Source organism: Podarcis pityusensis, assembly GCF_964106645.2.
Source record: "Podarcis pityusensis genome assembly, chromosome: 8".
Lineage (NCBI taxonomy): Eukaryota > Metazoa > Chordata > Lepidosauria > Squamata > Lacertidae > Podarcis > Podarcis pityusensis.
The window spans coordinates 85,449,322-85,465,697 of NC_138033.1; the positions used below are offsets into that span (position 1 = coordinate 85,449,322).

Below are 16,376 nucleotides of genomic sequence, written 5' to 3' on the forward strand. Positions count from 1 at the left end.
ACACCCTACAAGGCCCCACACAGATTTCAGGAGCCAGGGACGGCACCAGACCCACGTAGAAAGTCACCAGGGGGGGGGAAGTCACCGAGGACCTCGACACTCAACGAGGTCACGGAAATTCTGGACTCGAGATGGGGGGAGGAGGGAGTGGAATACCTCCTCGCCAGGGAAGGTACCCCGGCCAGCGCCAACAGTTGGGTGCCAGATTATGCTCTGGAGGAACCTCTTCTTAAAGACGAGTTCCATGTACTCTTCCCACACAGGCCCATGCCAGCGGAGTATTTTGACGACTGGCTTTTTACGCCCACACTTTCAGGCAGCACCTTCCGGGGGTTCTCCTCCGCAGAGGAGAACACGCCGGAATCGAGCCCTCCAAGGGGATCGTGCTCGGGGGTGGACACGGACCGCTCTTATTGGTGGGACGATCAACCAGAAGTGGGGTGGCGAAGGGGGCCTTGGCAAGCAGCATCGCCTGAAGTAACAGGGGGAGGGGTTTGGATGTGTTGGGGGAGGACCCCGGTTTCGAGCACTCATACACTGAACTGGAAGCAGAGGAGATCGACGTCGACGAACTGTATCCAGCATCTACCCCCGCTACAACGGAGCTCCCGGAACCTGCGCCCGAGTAGCGGGAGGGGGGAAGGGGGGGGCTTCGAGGGGGGGATGGATGTCAGGGGTTCAGGGACAGAGGCACAGGGTAGGCAGGAGGTGGAGAGCGATGGGGATGAATCCCAGGACAGCGAGGAAGAGGATGACAATGACTCAAGAGATTCCATGAGTCTTTCCAGCGAATCAGAGGATTCCCAGAAGGGGGCGCCGGTGGTCAAGGCAAGGGGAGCCCCAGGGGGGACGTGTCAGGAGCAGGGGGCCAGCGGGGGATCCCAAAGTGGCAGCTGGGCGTCAGGACCAGCCTCCCCGCCAGAGTGCAGCGAAGGGGGTGGAGGTTTCAGTGTATCAGGGGAAGCAGCTCCGGCAGCAGAGAAAGGAGGGAGGTCGGAGCAAGCCACCCTCCCGGAAGGGGAGGGGAGTAGTGAAGGGAGTAGTGTAGCTGTTAAAAGGAAGGTTAGAGGTTGGGCGCGCGCGCCAAGTTCAAATGTAGAGGTGCGCGGAAGTACAGGGAGCCCGGAGGAGGGGCCAGGTCCCAAAGCCCGCAGGAGGGGGCAAGAGCAGTCTGATTCCGCGTCAGAGGAATCCAGGAGGGGCGAAACCCCAGCGGGCAGAAAGACCCTGCGGAAAAGGAAAGAGAGAAAGAGGTGGAGCAGCGCAAGCCTCTTAAACTGGTGCAGGGGAGGGACAGATTCAGAGGGGACTTCAGCGGTCTAAGCCTAGCAGACGTAGGGCTGCGCGCCTCGGATGTGAAGCAAACAATGAACTGCAATAAACACTTTTGTATATAAGAAGAGATAGGCGTTGGTCTTTTGTGAGCTGAGACTTGAGGCAGCCTTGACAGCAAGGAAAACTCAAACCATGCAGTTTGGGAAGCTGGGTGTCGATGGGACTCGTGTATAAGGTCACGGAAACTTTTGGTGGGGCAGCAAGTGGGGGCGGAGAGGGGGACCGAGGTCTCCCATGGACGAAGGGGTGAGGTGGGGCAGTATCTCCTTCATCGTCGGTATCCTCCAAATCAGCATTGGGCAAGGCATAGACGAGCGACGCTCTGACTCAGTTTAGCTTGGAGATGCTGTTGATGGTCATGGAGCCAAGGGGCATCGGGTTGTCTGGGGAAAAGGCAGCCATTACTAGGTTGCTGGCATGGATGCCACAATTTTGTAGAAGCACCGAAGGCTCACAGAACATGGTGCCCTCTGGAGAAGAATCTCAGCTTGCTTGCTTACATGCTTTTTGCAAAAAGCAAGCGCCTAAACCGTCATGGCCGCAACGATGGGATTGGTAGCATGCAGAGTGCTGCTGCTGAAATAGGAATCTTTCTGCTGTTGAACAGCTCCCATTTCATTGCCCCACCTCCCAAATTAAAGGCAGAACACAATTTAAGCAGAGGAAATGGGTGTGTGGATGCAATTGTGATCAGATAAGAATGTATTTATTTCTTGTGCATTTCATGGCATCTATATATTGTTCAACAATGAGAAAAACCCTCAGAGCGGATATCAATAAAAATGATCAACAAAAAGTTAAAAAGAGCTATTTAAAATCATTCAGAAGTTATTTATTTGTATACTGCCCATCTGAAGATCCCTGGCTGGTTCACAGCACAAAAACACAAGGGGCAAACGCAAAATATTCAGTAGAAACAGAAACAAAAACAAATGAAACCAGTAACACCCTCTCCATTAATTAAAATCAATGATAAGCTAAAAACCGGATTCAAACACATGCCATACTTCTTAGCATCTGGGTAGGCTTGCCTGAACAATAATGTTTTTAGCAGGCACCGAAAAAGAGTACAGCGAAGTCGCCTGCCTGTTGTGAATAAGCAGGGAGTTCCAAAGTGGGGCGCTGCTGCACTAAAATATTGATTTATTACATATGCAGAGTGAGTATTATGGGGTGTTTGTATGAGGTGTTTGTAGCGGTGTTGCTCTCAGCCTGGTCTCCCTCCCAGGGCTGTTGGGAGTTGTGTTGGGAGGAAGCGCCATGGAATGAACAAGGGAGGGAAGAAAGGCTCTGGGCAGTTTCCATGCCAACCAGGGATGCCAGGGGAGCTTCTCCAGGTCGGGCTTGGTGTGGCTGGAGCTGCTGAGGCTGCGCAGGGCCTTCTCCTCCCTCTCCTTCCTCCTCCCTCCCGCATCAGCCTCTGACCACCTGCACCTGCACACCTGGGAGGGAAAACAGCACCAGGTGGGGGCCTTTTGCCTCTTCTCGCGACCCGTAGCTCAGAAGCAGCACCGCCGTGCCTTTTGGGAAACGCAGTCCTCCCTGTCATTCATTTCCGTTCTGTAGGTGGGGAGAACAAGAGAGCAGGCACTACGAGTCCCAGAAGACAATGGGAGAGCCGGCTCCCACGCCTCCCTTTCTCGCCAATGGGAGGCGAGAGTCGGGCTTGGGGGCGGGGGGATGTTTGGAGTGGCAGGGGCAGTTGTTTCAAGATGGCGGATCTGGCTGCGGGACCGGAAGGAGCCGCTGGCTGGAGCAAGGACCGTATCCTTCCCTCAGGAGGAGAAGAAAAGGCGTGGGGGCGGGGCTGTTTGGACGGCGGGGCGGTGATAAACGATGGCAAAGGCCGACGTGGTTCCTGAGCATGTGCAGAGAGCCGCCCCGGTTGCCTCAGAAAGCGAGCCCCGCTCGCTCCGTGGGCTTTGTCCCCGAGTGCAGAGCCAGGCCCGGGGGCTACGGCCGAAGCCCCCACTCCCAGGGCGGGCTGACCCTGGTCCCGCTCTCTCTTGCCCCTCGCCCTCCTCGGCAAAGAGCGGCTTGGAAATCTTGCTGCTTCAGATTCTCGTGCAAATGGTGCTGCTAATACGTTACCTTCCCCAGAGCTCCTTCTAAGTGTCCATCCAGTGCACAGCGTGGCCGCCCTAATAGTCGCGCAGAACTGAGACTTGAACTCGGGGCTTCCCGCCTTTCCCCTCAACTCTCTGAGCTTCTGCAGCTGATTTCAAGGTTTGTTTGTACAGTAGTTCCCTGTGGTGGGACCTTCAGGCTCCCAGAGGCAAAGTTAGGAGGTTCTGGGAGGCCTCGGGTTGCAGTTCTACAAAAGAAGGCCACCCTGCACTAGTTAGCTTGGTTGGTTAGAGCTGGTGCTGATAATGCCAAGGTTGCAGGTTTGATCTTCGTAATGGCCACCTGCATTTTCCTGCATTTCAGGGGATTGGACTAGAGGACCCTTAGGATTCCTTCTAATTCTGCAGGTCTGTGATTCTAACATCTCTAAGGAGCGGCACACATCTTGCATCTCACACTTAAAAGTGTTAGATGAGTAGCTTACAATAACTCCGTATGGTCATATTCTGGGTGCATGTAACTGTTGCTGCACTACTGACCTGCATTTACTACTGACCTGGACCCTGTGCTTTGGATTTCAACCTTTTTATTTGGCTAAGTACTAGTGCAGTGTACAAGAATAAAATGTTAACAAAGATTTACAGTCAATAGATAGAAATGGGGAGAGAGGAGGAAAAATAAATAGTACCTGAATAGGGAACAGTGTATAAGGAGCAGTATATGCAAGTAATTGCATAAACGTGCTATTTTGTTTTCCATGTACTGTAATCATTAGATAGCTTTTTCGAAAATGTGTGACTTTAAAGCTTAGTCTGTGTCCATAATAAGAGTCTGAGGAGCATTCATTGAGTGTATAGCCTCCAGGAGTTGCTATTATAATAAAATACAAATAAATGTGGCTCATTGTCTCCGTGATTGAGCTAGTTACAGGGTCTTTAATAAAAGACAACCTTTTCATTCAGGTCTGTTTAAGAGTAATAACAAAGTGGATTTACAGAAATGTCTGTAGTCTCCCAGTCAGTGTTGTGCTGCGTCTGAACTTCAGTTTTGATGCAGAAGAATTTTCAGACTAGCTCAATCACGGAGATAATATTTCCAGACTGTAAAATGTAGAATGGAACAAACCTTTTGCCCTTGCTTTCCTTGAATGAAATTGCATTCAGTTTCTGATGAAGAGCAGCCACCTGTCTATGTCCCAGGTATGATCTTTGAATGGTTGCCAAATTTAGCTTGAATTGTTGGGTAGTGAATTGGGCCAGGACCTGATTCGGATTCACTCTGTGCATACGGCATGTGCACCCTTGTCTCAGCGACTTTGGAGCAACAGGTTAAAATGAGATTGGGGGTCTGTTTGTATCTTTGGGGAGAGGGCTAGAAGTAAAAGAGTTCAAATGAAAACTTAGGGATACAACCTTTTCAGGTCCTTTAGGAGGGCTGGAAAAATCTTGGTGTGTTTTTAGGCACCATCATCTCATTTTCACAGGCTGGCAGGCAGCCTTAGGTGCTCCTTATAGAGCTAGAGAAATGGCTTAAAGCTGCCATTTAGGAACATTTGATCTCTAGCTGCTCATATTTACATGTTTATTTGCTTACAGTTAGCCTTCTTCATCATGGAGCCCAAGGTAGCGTACATGCACACACGGTTCTCAGGCAGTCTCCCTACCCTGGGAGTATATGAGATCAAACTGTGAATAATGTCATTGTACGCGCTGACTTCCTGACAAATTAGATCCGGGCTTTTGAGTTTCATTTGCCTGCCTAGCCAACTCCCAATAGGCTCTTTCTTACTCAGAGGTATCAGAGAAGGTGAGACAGAGTTTTGTTGGCCTGCTTTGACTTGCTTTCATATTCTGTCTGTTGTTACTGTTGTTAAAATACTGAAACAAGCAAATTAGGTATAATGTAAACGTGGTCTAGGATGGTGGCAGCGAGCAGTCCAATTGAATGCAGACTTTTCCTGCCTCCCTTGCTCTCTTCTTATTCTCCCACAGCTGAAAAGTGGCTGTTTGTATCTGGCTTAGAAGCCTTTTTTTCTTCCTTTTTGTGTGCCATCATTGTGGCATTCAAGGGGCAAAGATAAAGTAATTGTGTAGGCCTTGAAAAATCCTCCTTGTCCAGGCGTCTAAAAATCTTCTTTAGCATTTGTAACTGGCTAGATTAATACTTGCAAGCCAGGGGCCAAAATGGAGCAAGCAAGACCAGTTTCTGTCACAGTGCCTAAGGATTAAAAGCTTCTTTTAGGGAGTCAAAACTCTGGATACACCATTATTGCCTGTTCTTGGAGCTGTGTAGAGTGTTGTGACAGATGAGCTGCCTTTCAGCCTCAAATAGGAGGAGCAGGAAGACATGCCTCCTTTTGACAAATCCCTTGCAGCTGCCTGTTCATGCCCCCTCCGCCAACCAGGAAGGGCACAGCCACATGCCCTCCTCCGCCCTAAAATGCTGCCACTTGAAAAGGGTGAGCGGGCTTGTCAACCAACTATTAAATAAAATCATTAATAAGAATTTAAAAATGGGCAAATTGTCTGCATTCTCCTTCCCCGCCCCCTTTCGACCTTCTCCCTCCAGCTGGAGCTTATCTTTAAAAGCACAATTTAATGGCGAATCCTCCAGCACACAATTTGGGAAATGATCCTACTGGTTGATTTTTTATTGTTTAAAAACTTCAGTTCTTAATTCATCTGGGGCTGAATATGCAGTCTCTGCTGCCTGAAATACTTTTATTGTAGATTCAGAAACACTTCTTCCATGTTAATGATAGCTTTTTAAAATGCTGGTTTTAATTTTCAGGGCCCTGGCAAAGGAGGAGTGAAGAGTGCTTCTCTGAAGGATTTATGCCCTGAAGACAAGAGGCGCACAGCAAACTTAATTAAGGCGCTTGCAAGGTGAGGATAAAATGCATCAGGCTTAGGATGAGACTCTCTTTCCAATTACTGTTATGAAATTGAAGCATTCATGTTTATTAAAAGCATATTACCACTCCTTGCTGGCACAGGTATGATCAAGTAGGACATGGAGCAGTTGTCTACCTCTCTCTGTTGCAAGAGACTGCTGCTGTCGAAGGAAGGCCTTCAAAGGGTTTCCTACAATATTTGTCCCCCTTGCGTCAGGGATGGCCTGGAAAATTGTGCCCTATCTCACTTTGCTGCTTCCCCCCAAGCACCTACAAGTCCTTGCTTTGGACTGTGACATGCTAACATGGGGCCTGATAGACATGTGTGTTTGGAGACACTGTGAAACCAGCACCCATGTGGTCCTGAGAGCACACTCCCTCCCAAAGGATCTTTAGCAGGAGTCACACGGAGTGCTGAACCTTCCCAAACGACAAAGATGGGTCCACATGGAAATAATATAAAAAATAAGGGATTTATTATAAAGGTAGTTTTAACAACAAAGTGCAGCAGCATACACTCACAATTCTAGGCACATATAAAAGCAACATTCGAACTTTCTAAAATAAGCGTTCTCAATAAGGGCCCAAAGTAAACGGGGAAGTTAATTAGAAAGAGAGTCACAAGTTAGTTCTCTTGGCATCTGCTGGAGTGCTGCTGAATCTGTGAGTGTGCAGGTGATCTGACCTGAGGTTGCCTGACTCATCCTGGAAGTGCCATTGCTCTGTCTAGTTTGTATTTTCAGTTCTACAGGATTCCCAGTTGGTTGAAGGAACCGGGCACCAGAATCTTAAAGCAGAGGTTTCAGGATTTCAAAACCTGCTCCTGGTGCCCTTTTGCTTACTAATTATCCCAATGCCATTGTTGCAACCTAGCTTCCTGAGGAGGAGTGAATTGTTATGTATCCTCCTGACCTAGCTGGCAAGAAGGTCAGGGATAGAGACGACAGTTACAACGCTGAATGTAAGCTTACAAGACGGCAGGAGGGTCGTTTCCTACGGCCATCCACTTCAGCCAAACCTGTCTTTGGTTCACTCCTGAACACAAATTGGGGCAACAGCAAAAGCCTCCTTGCTGCTGTTTGTGTGGCTGTGACTTGCACTGCCCCTTTAATAATCCAGCTGCCTAGTACGGGCTTCGCAGGTGCACTGTAGATAGTCTCTGCTTTCTAGAGCTATGGTAAAAGGCTGGAAGATGTGCTGCTGCAATCGATTGAAGGATTAAACAAAGTGGGCTGTATGTTGGCTGTCTAGCATCCGGAAGCAGCGCTAATAAGCCTTGCACCTGCTTTTCTAGCTCCCTGCTCCTCAGCCAAGCCTACTTCAGTTATGCACCATTCATCGTTTTCCTAGTTTAAGCTCAACATGCACCAGTTCTCCTGAGACCTTGAAGCTGGCGTCATTTGGGGATAACATGTATTGTTATCCAGATTTATCATTTTATATAGCATCATTCTTTTTAAATAACACTCCAATTAATAACATATCAAATCTTGCAACATCATAATACAAATAATAAAACCAATTATACATTCCAAATTATATTATTTAAAAAGACTTCCCATGTTCTGGCTGGTCAGGAGAAAATCTTTTGTTTCTTGTTCCTGCACACGAGTAGGAGCTGGAGGGGCTGCTCAGCTGGGGAGGTGCAGGCTCCGTCACACTTTCCATTGAGGGGTTCACGGCTGGAGGCTCCTTTAAACTTCTCCCCTCAAAGGAGCCCCCATGTCAGCATCAGAGCCCCTGCACCACCTGAAGGCAGCCAAGCAGAATAGTTGCTGGGGTGGCGATGGTGGAGGCAGCCAGGCAGCTGCGTCTGAGAGCCCCTAAACTGGTGCTGAGGCAGCTGTCGGGCTGTCTCCGCATGGCCACCGATGCTCCTTTCAACTTCTCTGTTGAGGTGAATGCAGCCACGCACCCCTCAATGGAAAAGTGTGACGGAGCCTGCACCTCACCAGCTGAGCAGCCCCATCCAGCTCCTACTCTGTGCAAGCAGGAGTGGGGGCACTCAAAACGGAAGTGTGGCACGGAAAAAGGAAGTGTATCACTCAAAGCAAACAGTTCAGATTCCGAAAAAAGTTCTCAAACCGGAACACCTACTTCTGGGTTTGCGGCATTCAAATTTCAAGTAGTTCGTGAACTAAGCTGTTTAAAAACCGAGGTACCATTGTATGTTAAACTATCCTAGTACCTAGAGTCGCTTGAGAATTCTAAGACACTGGAAAAAACAGTGCAGTTTTTAAAAATCAGTGGTTTAAATCAGTGTATTTATGAGTCCTGATTCCAAACAGCATCCAGTTGTATCCATGCATGGACAAAAACTGCTCCTTGGTCTCAGAAACCACCATGAAAAATTTGCTGACAATAGCTAAAGAGGTGTCCAAATGCCTAGTGAACATACAACACCCTCCCAAAAAACCCCACTTTTATATGAATGAGGAACCAGTGATAACCAAGTTCCATTTCCAATAATAATGGATTCCAAACAACAAATGTTGATCATGGAAAATCCATTATTCATGAGAGTGAAATTACCGTATTTTTCGTCCCATAGGACGCACCTAGTTTTTTTGGGGGGAAATAAAGGGGGGGAAAATTCCTTTATTTCCCCCCCAAAACCAGGTCGGGGAAACCGAACCAGGTTGAGGAACAGCGGGATGGCGGCGCTGCGCCTCCTTCCTGTCCCCCGAGCTTGTGGGGCTGGCCGATGTCTGTCCGGCGTGCGGGGCGCTCTGCTTCAGGGCGCCCCTCGCGCCGGGCGGCAGGCTGCTATCCGCAGCGTGGGGAGCCCTGCGGGGAACTCCCACAGGGCTCCAACACGCTGCGGATGTCTGCCCGGCGGGCGGGGTGCTCTGCTTCAAGGTGCCCCTCGCGCCGGGTGGCAGGCTGCTATCCGCAGCGTGGGGAGCCCTGCGGGGAACTCCCACAGGGCTCCAACAGGCTGCGGATGTCTGCCTGGTGTGAGGGGCGCTCTGCTTCAGGGTGCCCCTCGCGCCAGGCTGCTATCCGCAGCCTAGACAGCCCTGCGGGAACTCCTGCAGGGCTGCCTAGGCTGCGGATGTGTTCCTGAAGCCTGGAGAGCGAGAGGGGTTGGTGCGCACCAACCCCTCTCGCTCTCCAAGCTTCAGCGAAAGCCTGCAATTTGCCCCTAGGACGCACCCAGATTTTCCCTTCATTTTTGGAGGGGAAAAAGTGCGTCCTATAGGGTGAAAAATACTGTACCTGCCTCTCTGCTCTATGATTGGGTGCCTCAATTTTTAAAAATCCCTTCTCCTTTTAGGATGAGGCTGTGAAGAGAAGTCTGATGGAAGCGACAATTCTAATAAGCAAAGTGCTTCAGGGGGAAGATGTCATCTTCCCCTATAAAGTGGAGCCTACCTGCCTCATAGTAAGTAAATAATTCTTTTACAAAGCCCTGACCATCTTCGGTCCAGGGTGCCTCAGGACCCTGTTCCACCTCCACAGCGGAAGGCAGCAGTGTTTCTGAAGATCAGTTGCTGGAAGCCCCAGGCGGCGAGAGGGAGAGGGGGAGCTCTGTGCAGGTGAAAGATGGCTCTTATTCCCAGATCCAGGAAGCCCACTCTTCTCCCATAGTTGTCAAGTGGGCTGGGCTGGAGAGAGAGCACAATTCAGGGCTTGGTGTGGTGGTGGCAGGGATGGTGTCTCCAGTTCTGACATGCTGTGTGCTTCCCCACAACAGGAAGTTATTGAAGAGGAGCCCCTGGGCTGCTACTCTGTCGCCATCCTGCGACAAGCGATGGACACAGTCACCCACCTGACGGTCACTGCCCTACCTATTCCTGGCACCTCCCTTGCCATACCCTGAAATTGTACCCCGTACTTCCCCACAACAGGAAGTTATTGAAGAGGAGCCGCTGGCATCGCTCTCAGTCTTACACCAAGCGATGGAAACCATAATCCGCATGACGCAAGTTCGGGGAGGTACTTCTAGTCTCCCTACAGCTTGTCACTGCCCCACCTATTCCTGGCACCTCCCTTGCCGTACTAGGAGCCGTGGGGAGATCTCTCATTAGGAGGTCCCTGATGACGGCTGGAAATGACCCTCAGCCTCCCCAGAAAGACCCCTCCCCTGAAAGCTTGCCCCAATATGATAGACACCAGTTGGTGCTGTTGGAAGCGTGCAAAGATGACATGGTGCAGCCACCGTTTGGGGCTGCCATTGCCGGTCCGAGGAACTGAGCGGATGCGGCAGTTCTGTGGCCCCTTCCCGATGACCTGCTTCCTGAACCTTCGTCCTGCTCCGCTGGCAAAAGTTTGTGGGGGTGTTGACTGAGGTCAGCGATTGAGCGCTCGTTCCGTTTCACTCGCAGGGAGATGAGACAATGTCGCATCAAGCAAATGCTAGCTCCCCCGTTCCATTCTAGTTTCCCTGTCACTTTTCCCACCACCAAAAATGTCCAATTTGGAGTCGGTTGGGGAGCGGAACTGACTGCCGCCGTGCCATTGAATCCCACCTGGAAGGAGGAACTGGAAGCCCCCTGACAAAGTCCCCTGACAAAGAACTGAGCTTTCCCCCTCGCCTGCCTCATTTACTCACTTTCTCTCTCTCTCTCTCTCTCTCTTAAGAACTCTCGGAAATTTTAAACAGCATCTTTCTAGAACTGCAGCCAGTGTGCCAGGTATGTGAGACGCAGGGTGGATTTGATTTAAATCAAATCGATTTAAATCATGATTCAAATCAAATCGATTTAAATCATGATTCAAATCACTAGTCTGTAAGACTTGATTTAAATCAAATTTTTACATTCTTGCTGGTATAATCTTAATATTTACAACCTGATGAAGGTTTCATTTTGGGAATAATACATTTTCAGAGTAGTTTTTTACAGTTAAATCAAAAATTACTGATTTGGTTATACTGTTAGAAGTACATAGACAGATAATTTTGAAATTATTGTAAGGTTTAATAAGTTAACTGTTTATATTTGGACAACTTTTCTGCTGTACTTTGTTGGCAGGAGAATAACAATTTAAACAATTTATTTAAGTAAAACAATAACGTTTTAGCATATCTATCCATGTTTGTTAATTGATGGGGTTAAACAGAAAATAAAAACTTAGACTGAGTTTTAGCACATATGAAAAACTTAAATACTTATTTCCTGATGAATAGCCTTTGGACTATAATGCAACTTAAACAGAAAACTATCTTTAGAAAGATTTTTCCTCCAAAAGCATTTTATTTTAAAAATCTAATTTAAATTTTTAAAAAATCAGATTTTTTGATTAAAAATAAATAAATCATGGTCTTTTATATGAATGAGGAACCAGTGATAACCAAGTTCAGTTTCCAATAATAATGGATTCCAAACAACAAATGTTGATCATGGAAAAAACATTATTCATGAGAGTGAAATTACCTGCCTCTCTGCTCTATGATTGGGTGCCTCAACTTAAAAAAATCCCTTCTCCTTTTAGGACGAGGCTGTGAAGAGCACTTTTATGAAGGTGACAATTCTAATAAGCAAAGCGCTTCAGTGGAGCAGAGTACCTGCCTCATAGTAAGTAATTTTTTTTTTTTACAAAGCCCTGACCATCTTCGGTCCAGGGTGCCTCAGGACCCTGTTCTACCTCCACAGCGGAAGGCAGCAGTGTTTCTGAAGATCAGTTGCTGGCAGCCACAGGCGGGGAAAGGGAGAGGGGGAGCTCTGTGCAGGTGAAAGATGGATCTTATTCCCAGATCCAGGAGGCCCACTCTTCTCCCATAGTTGTCAAGTGGGCTGGGCTGGAGAGAGAGCACAATTCAGGGCTTGGTGTGGTGGTGGCAGTGATGGTGTCTCCAGTTCTGACATGCTGTGTGCCTGGTTCCATAATTATGCTCCATAGCTGCTGAATTAGCACTTTTTCTGTGAGCTTTGGATAATTTCCCCTCCCCTTCTTTCTCATTCCTCTTCACGCACAGGTTAGATCGGAGCTGGTGGAGAAAACCATCAGGAAGGTCTTCTCTCTGCCCTCCCAGAAGCTGACGAAGCTGAGAGACGGGAACCCCAGGCAACCAGCAGAGATGCAGGTAACTGGACCTTCTGCTTCTAGGGATCTGAACGGAGGGAAATGGCTTGTCAGTACAGCCTGGAACTGTGGCCAGATAAAAAAATTTGAGGGCAAAAAGGCTGAGCCGTGTAAGCTACGAATAATGCTGCCAGAGACACTTGGCCCATCACAAGGATGTAACAACCAGAGACCCTGGGTGTATATTCTTGATTCTTTCGGTATGTGTGTCATTTAAAAGGTGTTCCCTCACCTGGGTAATGGACAGGTGGTATAGAAATAAAGTCTTACCACAACCACAACCCCTGTGGCTCTTTCCCCAACTTCAAAGGATATCTTGCCTTCATTCTGGCTACAGGCTGCAAAAAGGTTTTCATTCTTTGAAAAGAAATAGAGTTAAAGAATGTGTCCTTCTCCAGGTGTGCTGCCATTGGCCCCAGTCAGCATGGCCAACAGTCAGGAGTAGTTGGAGTCCAATAACCAGGCATGGGGAACCCGAGGTGCTCCAGAAGTAGAACAACAGAGCATCTGTTTTGGATCCACAAGGTCCCAGGTTCAATCCACAGCATCTCCAGGTGGGGGTGGGAAAAGACTCTCTGTCTGAAGCCCCAAAGGGCCAACTGCCAATTATCATCTGTAGACGACACCAAGGTTGGAGGATCAACGGCTGGGCTTGGTCTAAGGATGCTCCCTGCATTCCATTGCTATGGCTGTGGTGAGGTGTAGTATTGCATTTATCATATAAACACACAAATGACATAAAAATACAAAATGCTTAATAAAACAAAAACAACTCAAGAGCCAATTAATATCTAATTCTACTAATGTTTAAAAAAAACTTTTAATGGTTTCTTTTTATAGATATCTTTATTTCTTATTTTGTTTATAAGCTGCCTTCAGTCCCTTTCAGGGAAAAAGGTAGGGTATAAAATAATAATAATAATAATAATAATAATAATAATGTAAAACAAATAGCAGCAAACTTTCTCCTTTACAAAACAACCCCTTTTTGCATGGCATGATTCATCAAACTAGTAGCCCAAGCTTTATGAATTTGCAAACCTGGATTAATGGTGGTTCTTCCATATGATGATTATTATTTCTCTCCTGTAGCCATGGCTGGATTGACTCCTCAAAGACCTGTGAGCAGGAAAGAGCTGTACCAGCTTCCCGTTGAAGTACGTCTCTCAACATTGAACCTAGATGTGAGCAAGCAGGTGTCAAGCTGACTTCTGGACCAAGGCTTAACCAGATCAGGAAGCTAGTGAGACGGAAAGGCTTCAAGTATTGTTTGTGGTTGTTGTTGTTTTTGTTGGTTTTTGTTATTGAAAATTTAATAAAATTTTTATATATCTATATAAATTTAAACCTTTTTCAACAGACACACACATTATAGACACACATCTAAGCATGGGTATTTCTTAGATCCCAGCCCTTGTCTAGGCATTTGTGCCTGCTTTGTGCAAGGGTTGAAAACAACCATCCATTTCTCAGGTGACATAACAACTCAACCCTCTAATAACTCGTATAGGGTGATCCTACAGCACAGGGCCCCAGCCCCATAGCTGTACTCCTGCCAGGACAAGAGGAGCTCCACAAGGATGCAGCAACAGTGCTCCTTCCACCTGCTGCATCCATTTTGTACACAAAGGGGAGACTTGGCCGGGAAGAAGGGTACTTCTTCAGCCAGCCTTACAAATGTCAAAAAGTTACTAGCCTGCAATATTTGTTTTGCCCCCTCCTCCAAAGTCAGCATGGAAACGCAGCAAAAAAGTGCCTTCTTCCATGAAGGATGGTGGAGGAGAGACACTCTGATAGTCCACTGTGTTTCTGTGATGACTGCGGATGAGACAAGACTACTCTTCCTTTACAGCTAGCCAAGAAATCAAGTGAGCTGGCTGCTCAGTCACCTGCATGAAATTCCTGGTTGCCTGGGGCTACTAGGCAAGTCGTCAAATACAAGGCTGTCTTCAGTGATTTTAAAACCGATCCCTTTCACCTTTTGAGTCTTCGAACACATGGATGTCTCCATCCCCTTAGGTGCCACTTTGAATTGGCGAAGGCTAACAATACAATACTTTTCCCCCTCTGAGAGCTTGCCATTTCTTGCCAACAGAGGCCCATGGCACAGATCACAAAGAATGAACAAAGGGGTTGTACCCCTTCTATGTGATGCCTCTTGAAGAGCATGACTGGGAGTTGTGGCTAGACATTACCAAGAAAACATGCCCTTCTGGGTTCAGCTACTCCTTTCAAAGAAGTCTTCAAAAGCTAATAAACTTCTTCTTATCTTTGTAGTGACCTGCTGCCCAGGCACTTGTCCTGTACTTTTCCAGGCATCCATTGGGGCAGGAGCAGCAGCTGCAGGCACCTTTGCCTTCATTTCCCCTTTCTGACTTTTCAGCAGGTGTCTTGCTCAAAAATTCCTCTCTTTGGAAATTCCTAGAGATTGAGCAGACAAGATCAGAAAAACGTCCAAGTTGTTCTTACAAAGCACTTCCCAAACTGAAGCTTCCCCCCAAAAAGAGGAAATGAAAGCAACACCAAAGGAAAAAAAGCTTAAGCAGCCCAGGAAAAAACTCTTAATGAAGAAAAACAAACCAGCCCAGACTTGAGAAGGCCCAAGGATAACCCTGCCCAACACCAAGAAACCTGCACCTTGCACTTACTCTTTCCATCCGCAGACAGGGGCCGAACGCTTGCTTGAAGAGTCCTGCAGGATTACACCACAGACCAAAGATTAATAGTCTTTTTATAGACCCCAGTTATCACATCAGCTGCCTGACTATTCTCAACACTTTTATAAGAAGAAGCTCAATTATTTGTATACCAAACAGATTTTTAATGGCTTTGGAGGTACTTGATAAAGCTTTATAATTCCATGAGCAATTAGCCTATGCTCCTCCCTACCATTTCTTAGACAATCATGAAGTTGACAAGTCTTATTCCAAGCCATATTTCAGTGGCTAGAACAGGATCAATCACAACACAGAACCAAAGACCAGGGAGAGGGCCAGAGAGGAGGACAAGCGTAATTTTTGCTGCCTTGTTCCTAAACTCTTCAGAAGGCAATCAGAGCAAGTTTCCAAACTTCTGTCATTCAGGGCTGGAACATCCTATCGTATGTAATTCACTACCTATCAATGTGGGCTGGCTGCTTTGGCATAACCCCAGCTTCTCTCTGGATTTGAAGGGCCCAGCCAGGACCCAAGGAGTGGGTGGGTGGCAACAATTAGCACAATACAAAGAGACTGCAAGCTGATCAACCACTGCACCAGTACTTAGCCAAATAAAGAGGTTGAAATCCAAGGCACAGGGTCAGTAGTAAATGCAGGTCAGCAGTCACTGCTAAAGACCCGTTGGGGGGAGGAGGTGCAGCAACAGTTACGTGAACCCGGAATATGACCACACGGAGTTAATCGTAAGCTGCTCATCTAGCTCTTTTTAGCTGGAGATGCAAGATGTGTGCCCCCCCCTTAGAGATGTTAGAATCACAGACCTGCAGAATTAGAAGGAATCCTAAGGGTCCTCTAGTCCAGCCCCCTGAAATGCAGGTGGCCATTAGGAAGATCAAACCTGCAACCTTGGCCTAATCAGCACCAGCTCTAACCAGCCAAGCTAACTAGTGCAGGGGGGCCTTCTTTTGTAGAACTGCAATGCGAGGCCTCCCAGAACCACCTAACTTTGCCTCTGGGAGCCTGGAGGTCGGAGCCTGCCTTTCCAGCTCCATAGAGAAGGAGGACCATTTGGGGGCAGGGACCGTCAGTCTTTCCTGTTGCGAGAGGAGGCGAGGAGGCTCTGGCTCTGTTTGGCGGGTCCCGGGCTCGGGGGTCCCGGGGTGAGAGGCTATGGAGACACACAAGATCATGCAGAGGACCCCTCCAGGGCCACGCCATACACGCCTCCCCCCCCCCCCCAGCCCGGTCTTCGTCCCCGGGAGCGGCGAGGAGGCTCTGGCTCTGTTTGGCGGGTCCCGGGCTCGGGGGCAACAGCCGAGATCTTGAAGCAACGGCCAACGGCCCCCCGCCCTGCCACGCCCCCCGCGCCCGACTCTCGCCTCCCATTGGCTGAGAGG

The 16,376-nt window shown here is 48.2% G+C and overlaps 2 long non-coding RNA genes across 15 annotated transcripts; one reads left to right on the forward strand and one right to left on the reverse strand.

The window, feature by feature from the left end:
- Window positions 1-1,456: 1,456 nt before the first annotated feature.
- LOC308483568 lies at window positions 1,457-13,663 on the forward strand. Of its 10 annotated transcripts, XR_013989677.1 has the most exons (9): window positions 2,995-3,099; window positions 4,566-4,601; window positions 6,193-6,287; window positions 9,573-10,234; window positions 10,880-10,932; window positions 11,732-11,814; window positions 12,216-12,323; window positions 12,721-13,016; window positions 13,415-13,663. It is a non-coding gene; the product is annotated as an uncharacterized lncRNA (long non-coding RNA). The 10 variants fall into 10 exon arrangements; XR_013989678.1 differs by lacking the exon at window positions 12,721-13,016 and having other exon boundaries at window positions 9,993-10,234; XR_013989675.1 differs by having other exon boundaries at window positions 10,880-12,323.
- On the reverse strand, window positions 11,197-16,322 carry LOC308483573. Of its 5 annotated transcripts, XR_013989685.1 has the most exons (5): window positions 15,801-16,321; window positions 14,971-15,014; window positions 14,604-14,743; window positions 13,364-13,500; window positions 11,197-12,935 (listed from the first exon to the last, which is right to left on the reverse strand). It is a non-coding gene; the product is annotated as an uncharacterized lncRNA (long non-coding RNA). The 5 variants fall into 5 exon arrangements; XR_013989684.1 differs by having other exon boundaries at window positions 11,197-13,011; window positions 14,971-16,322; XR_013989686.1 differs by lacking the exon at window positions 14,971-15,014 and having other exon boundaries at window positions 15,801-16,317.
- Between the last annotated feature and the right edge of the window lie 54 nt (window positions 16,323-16,376).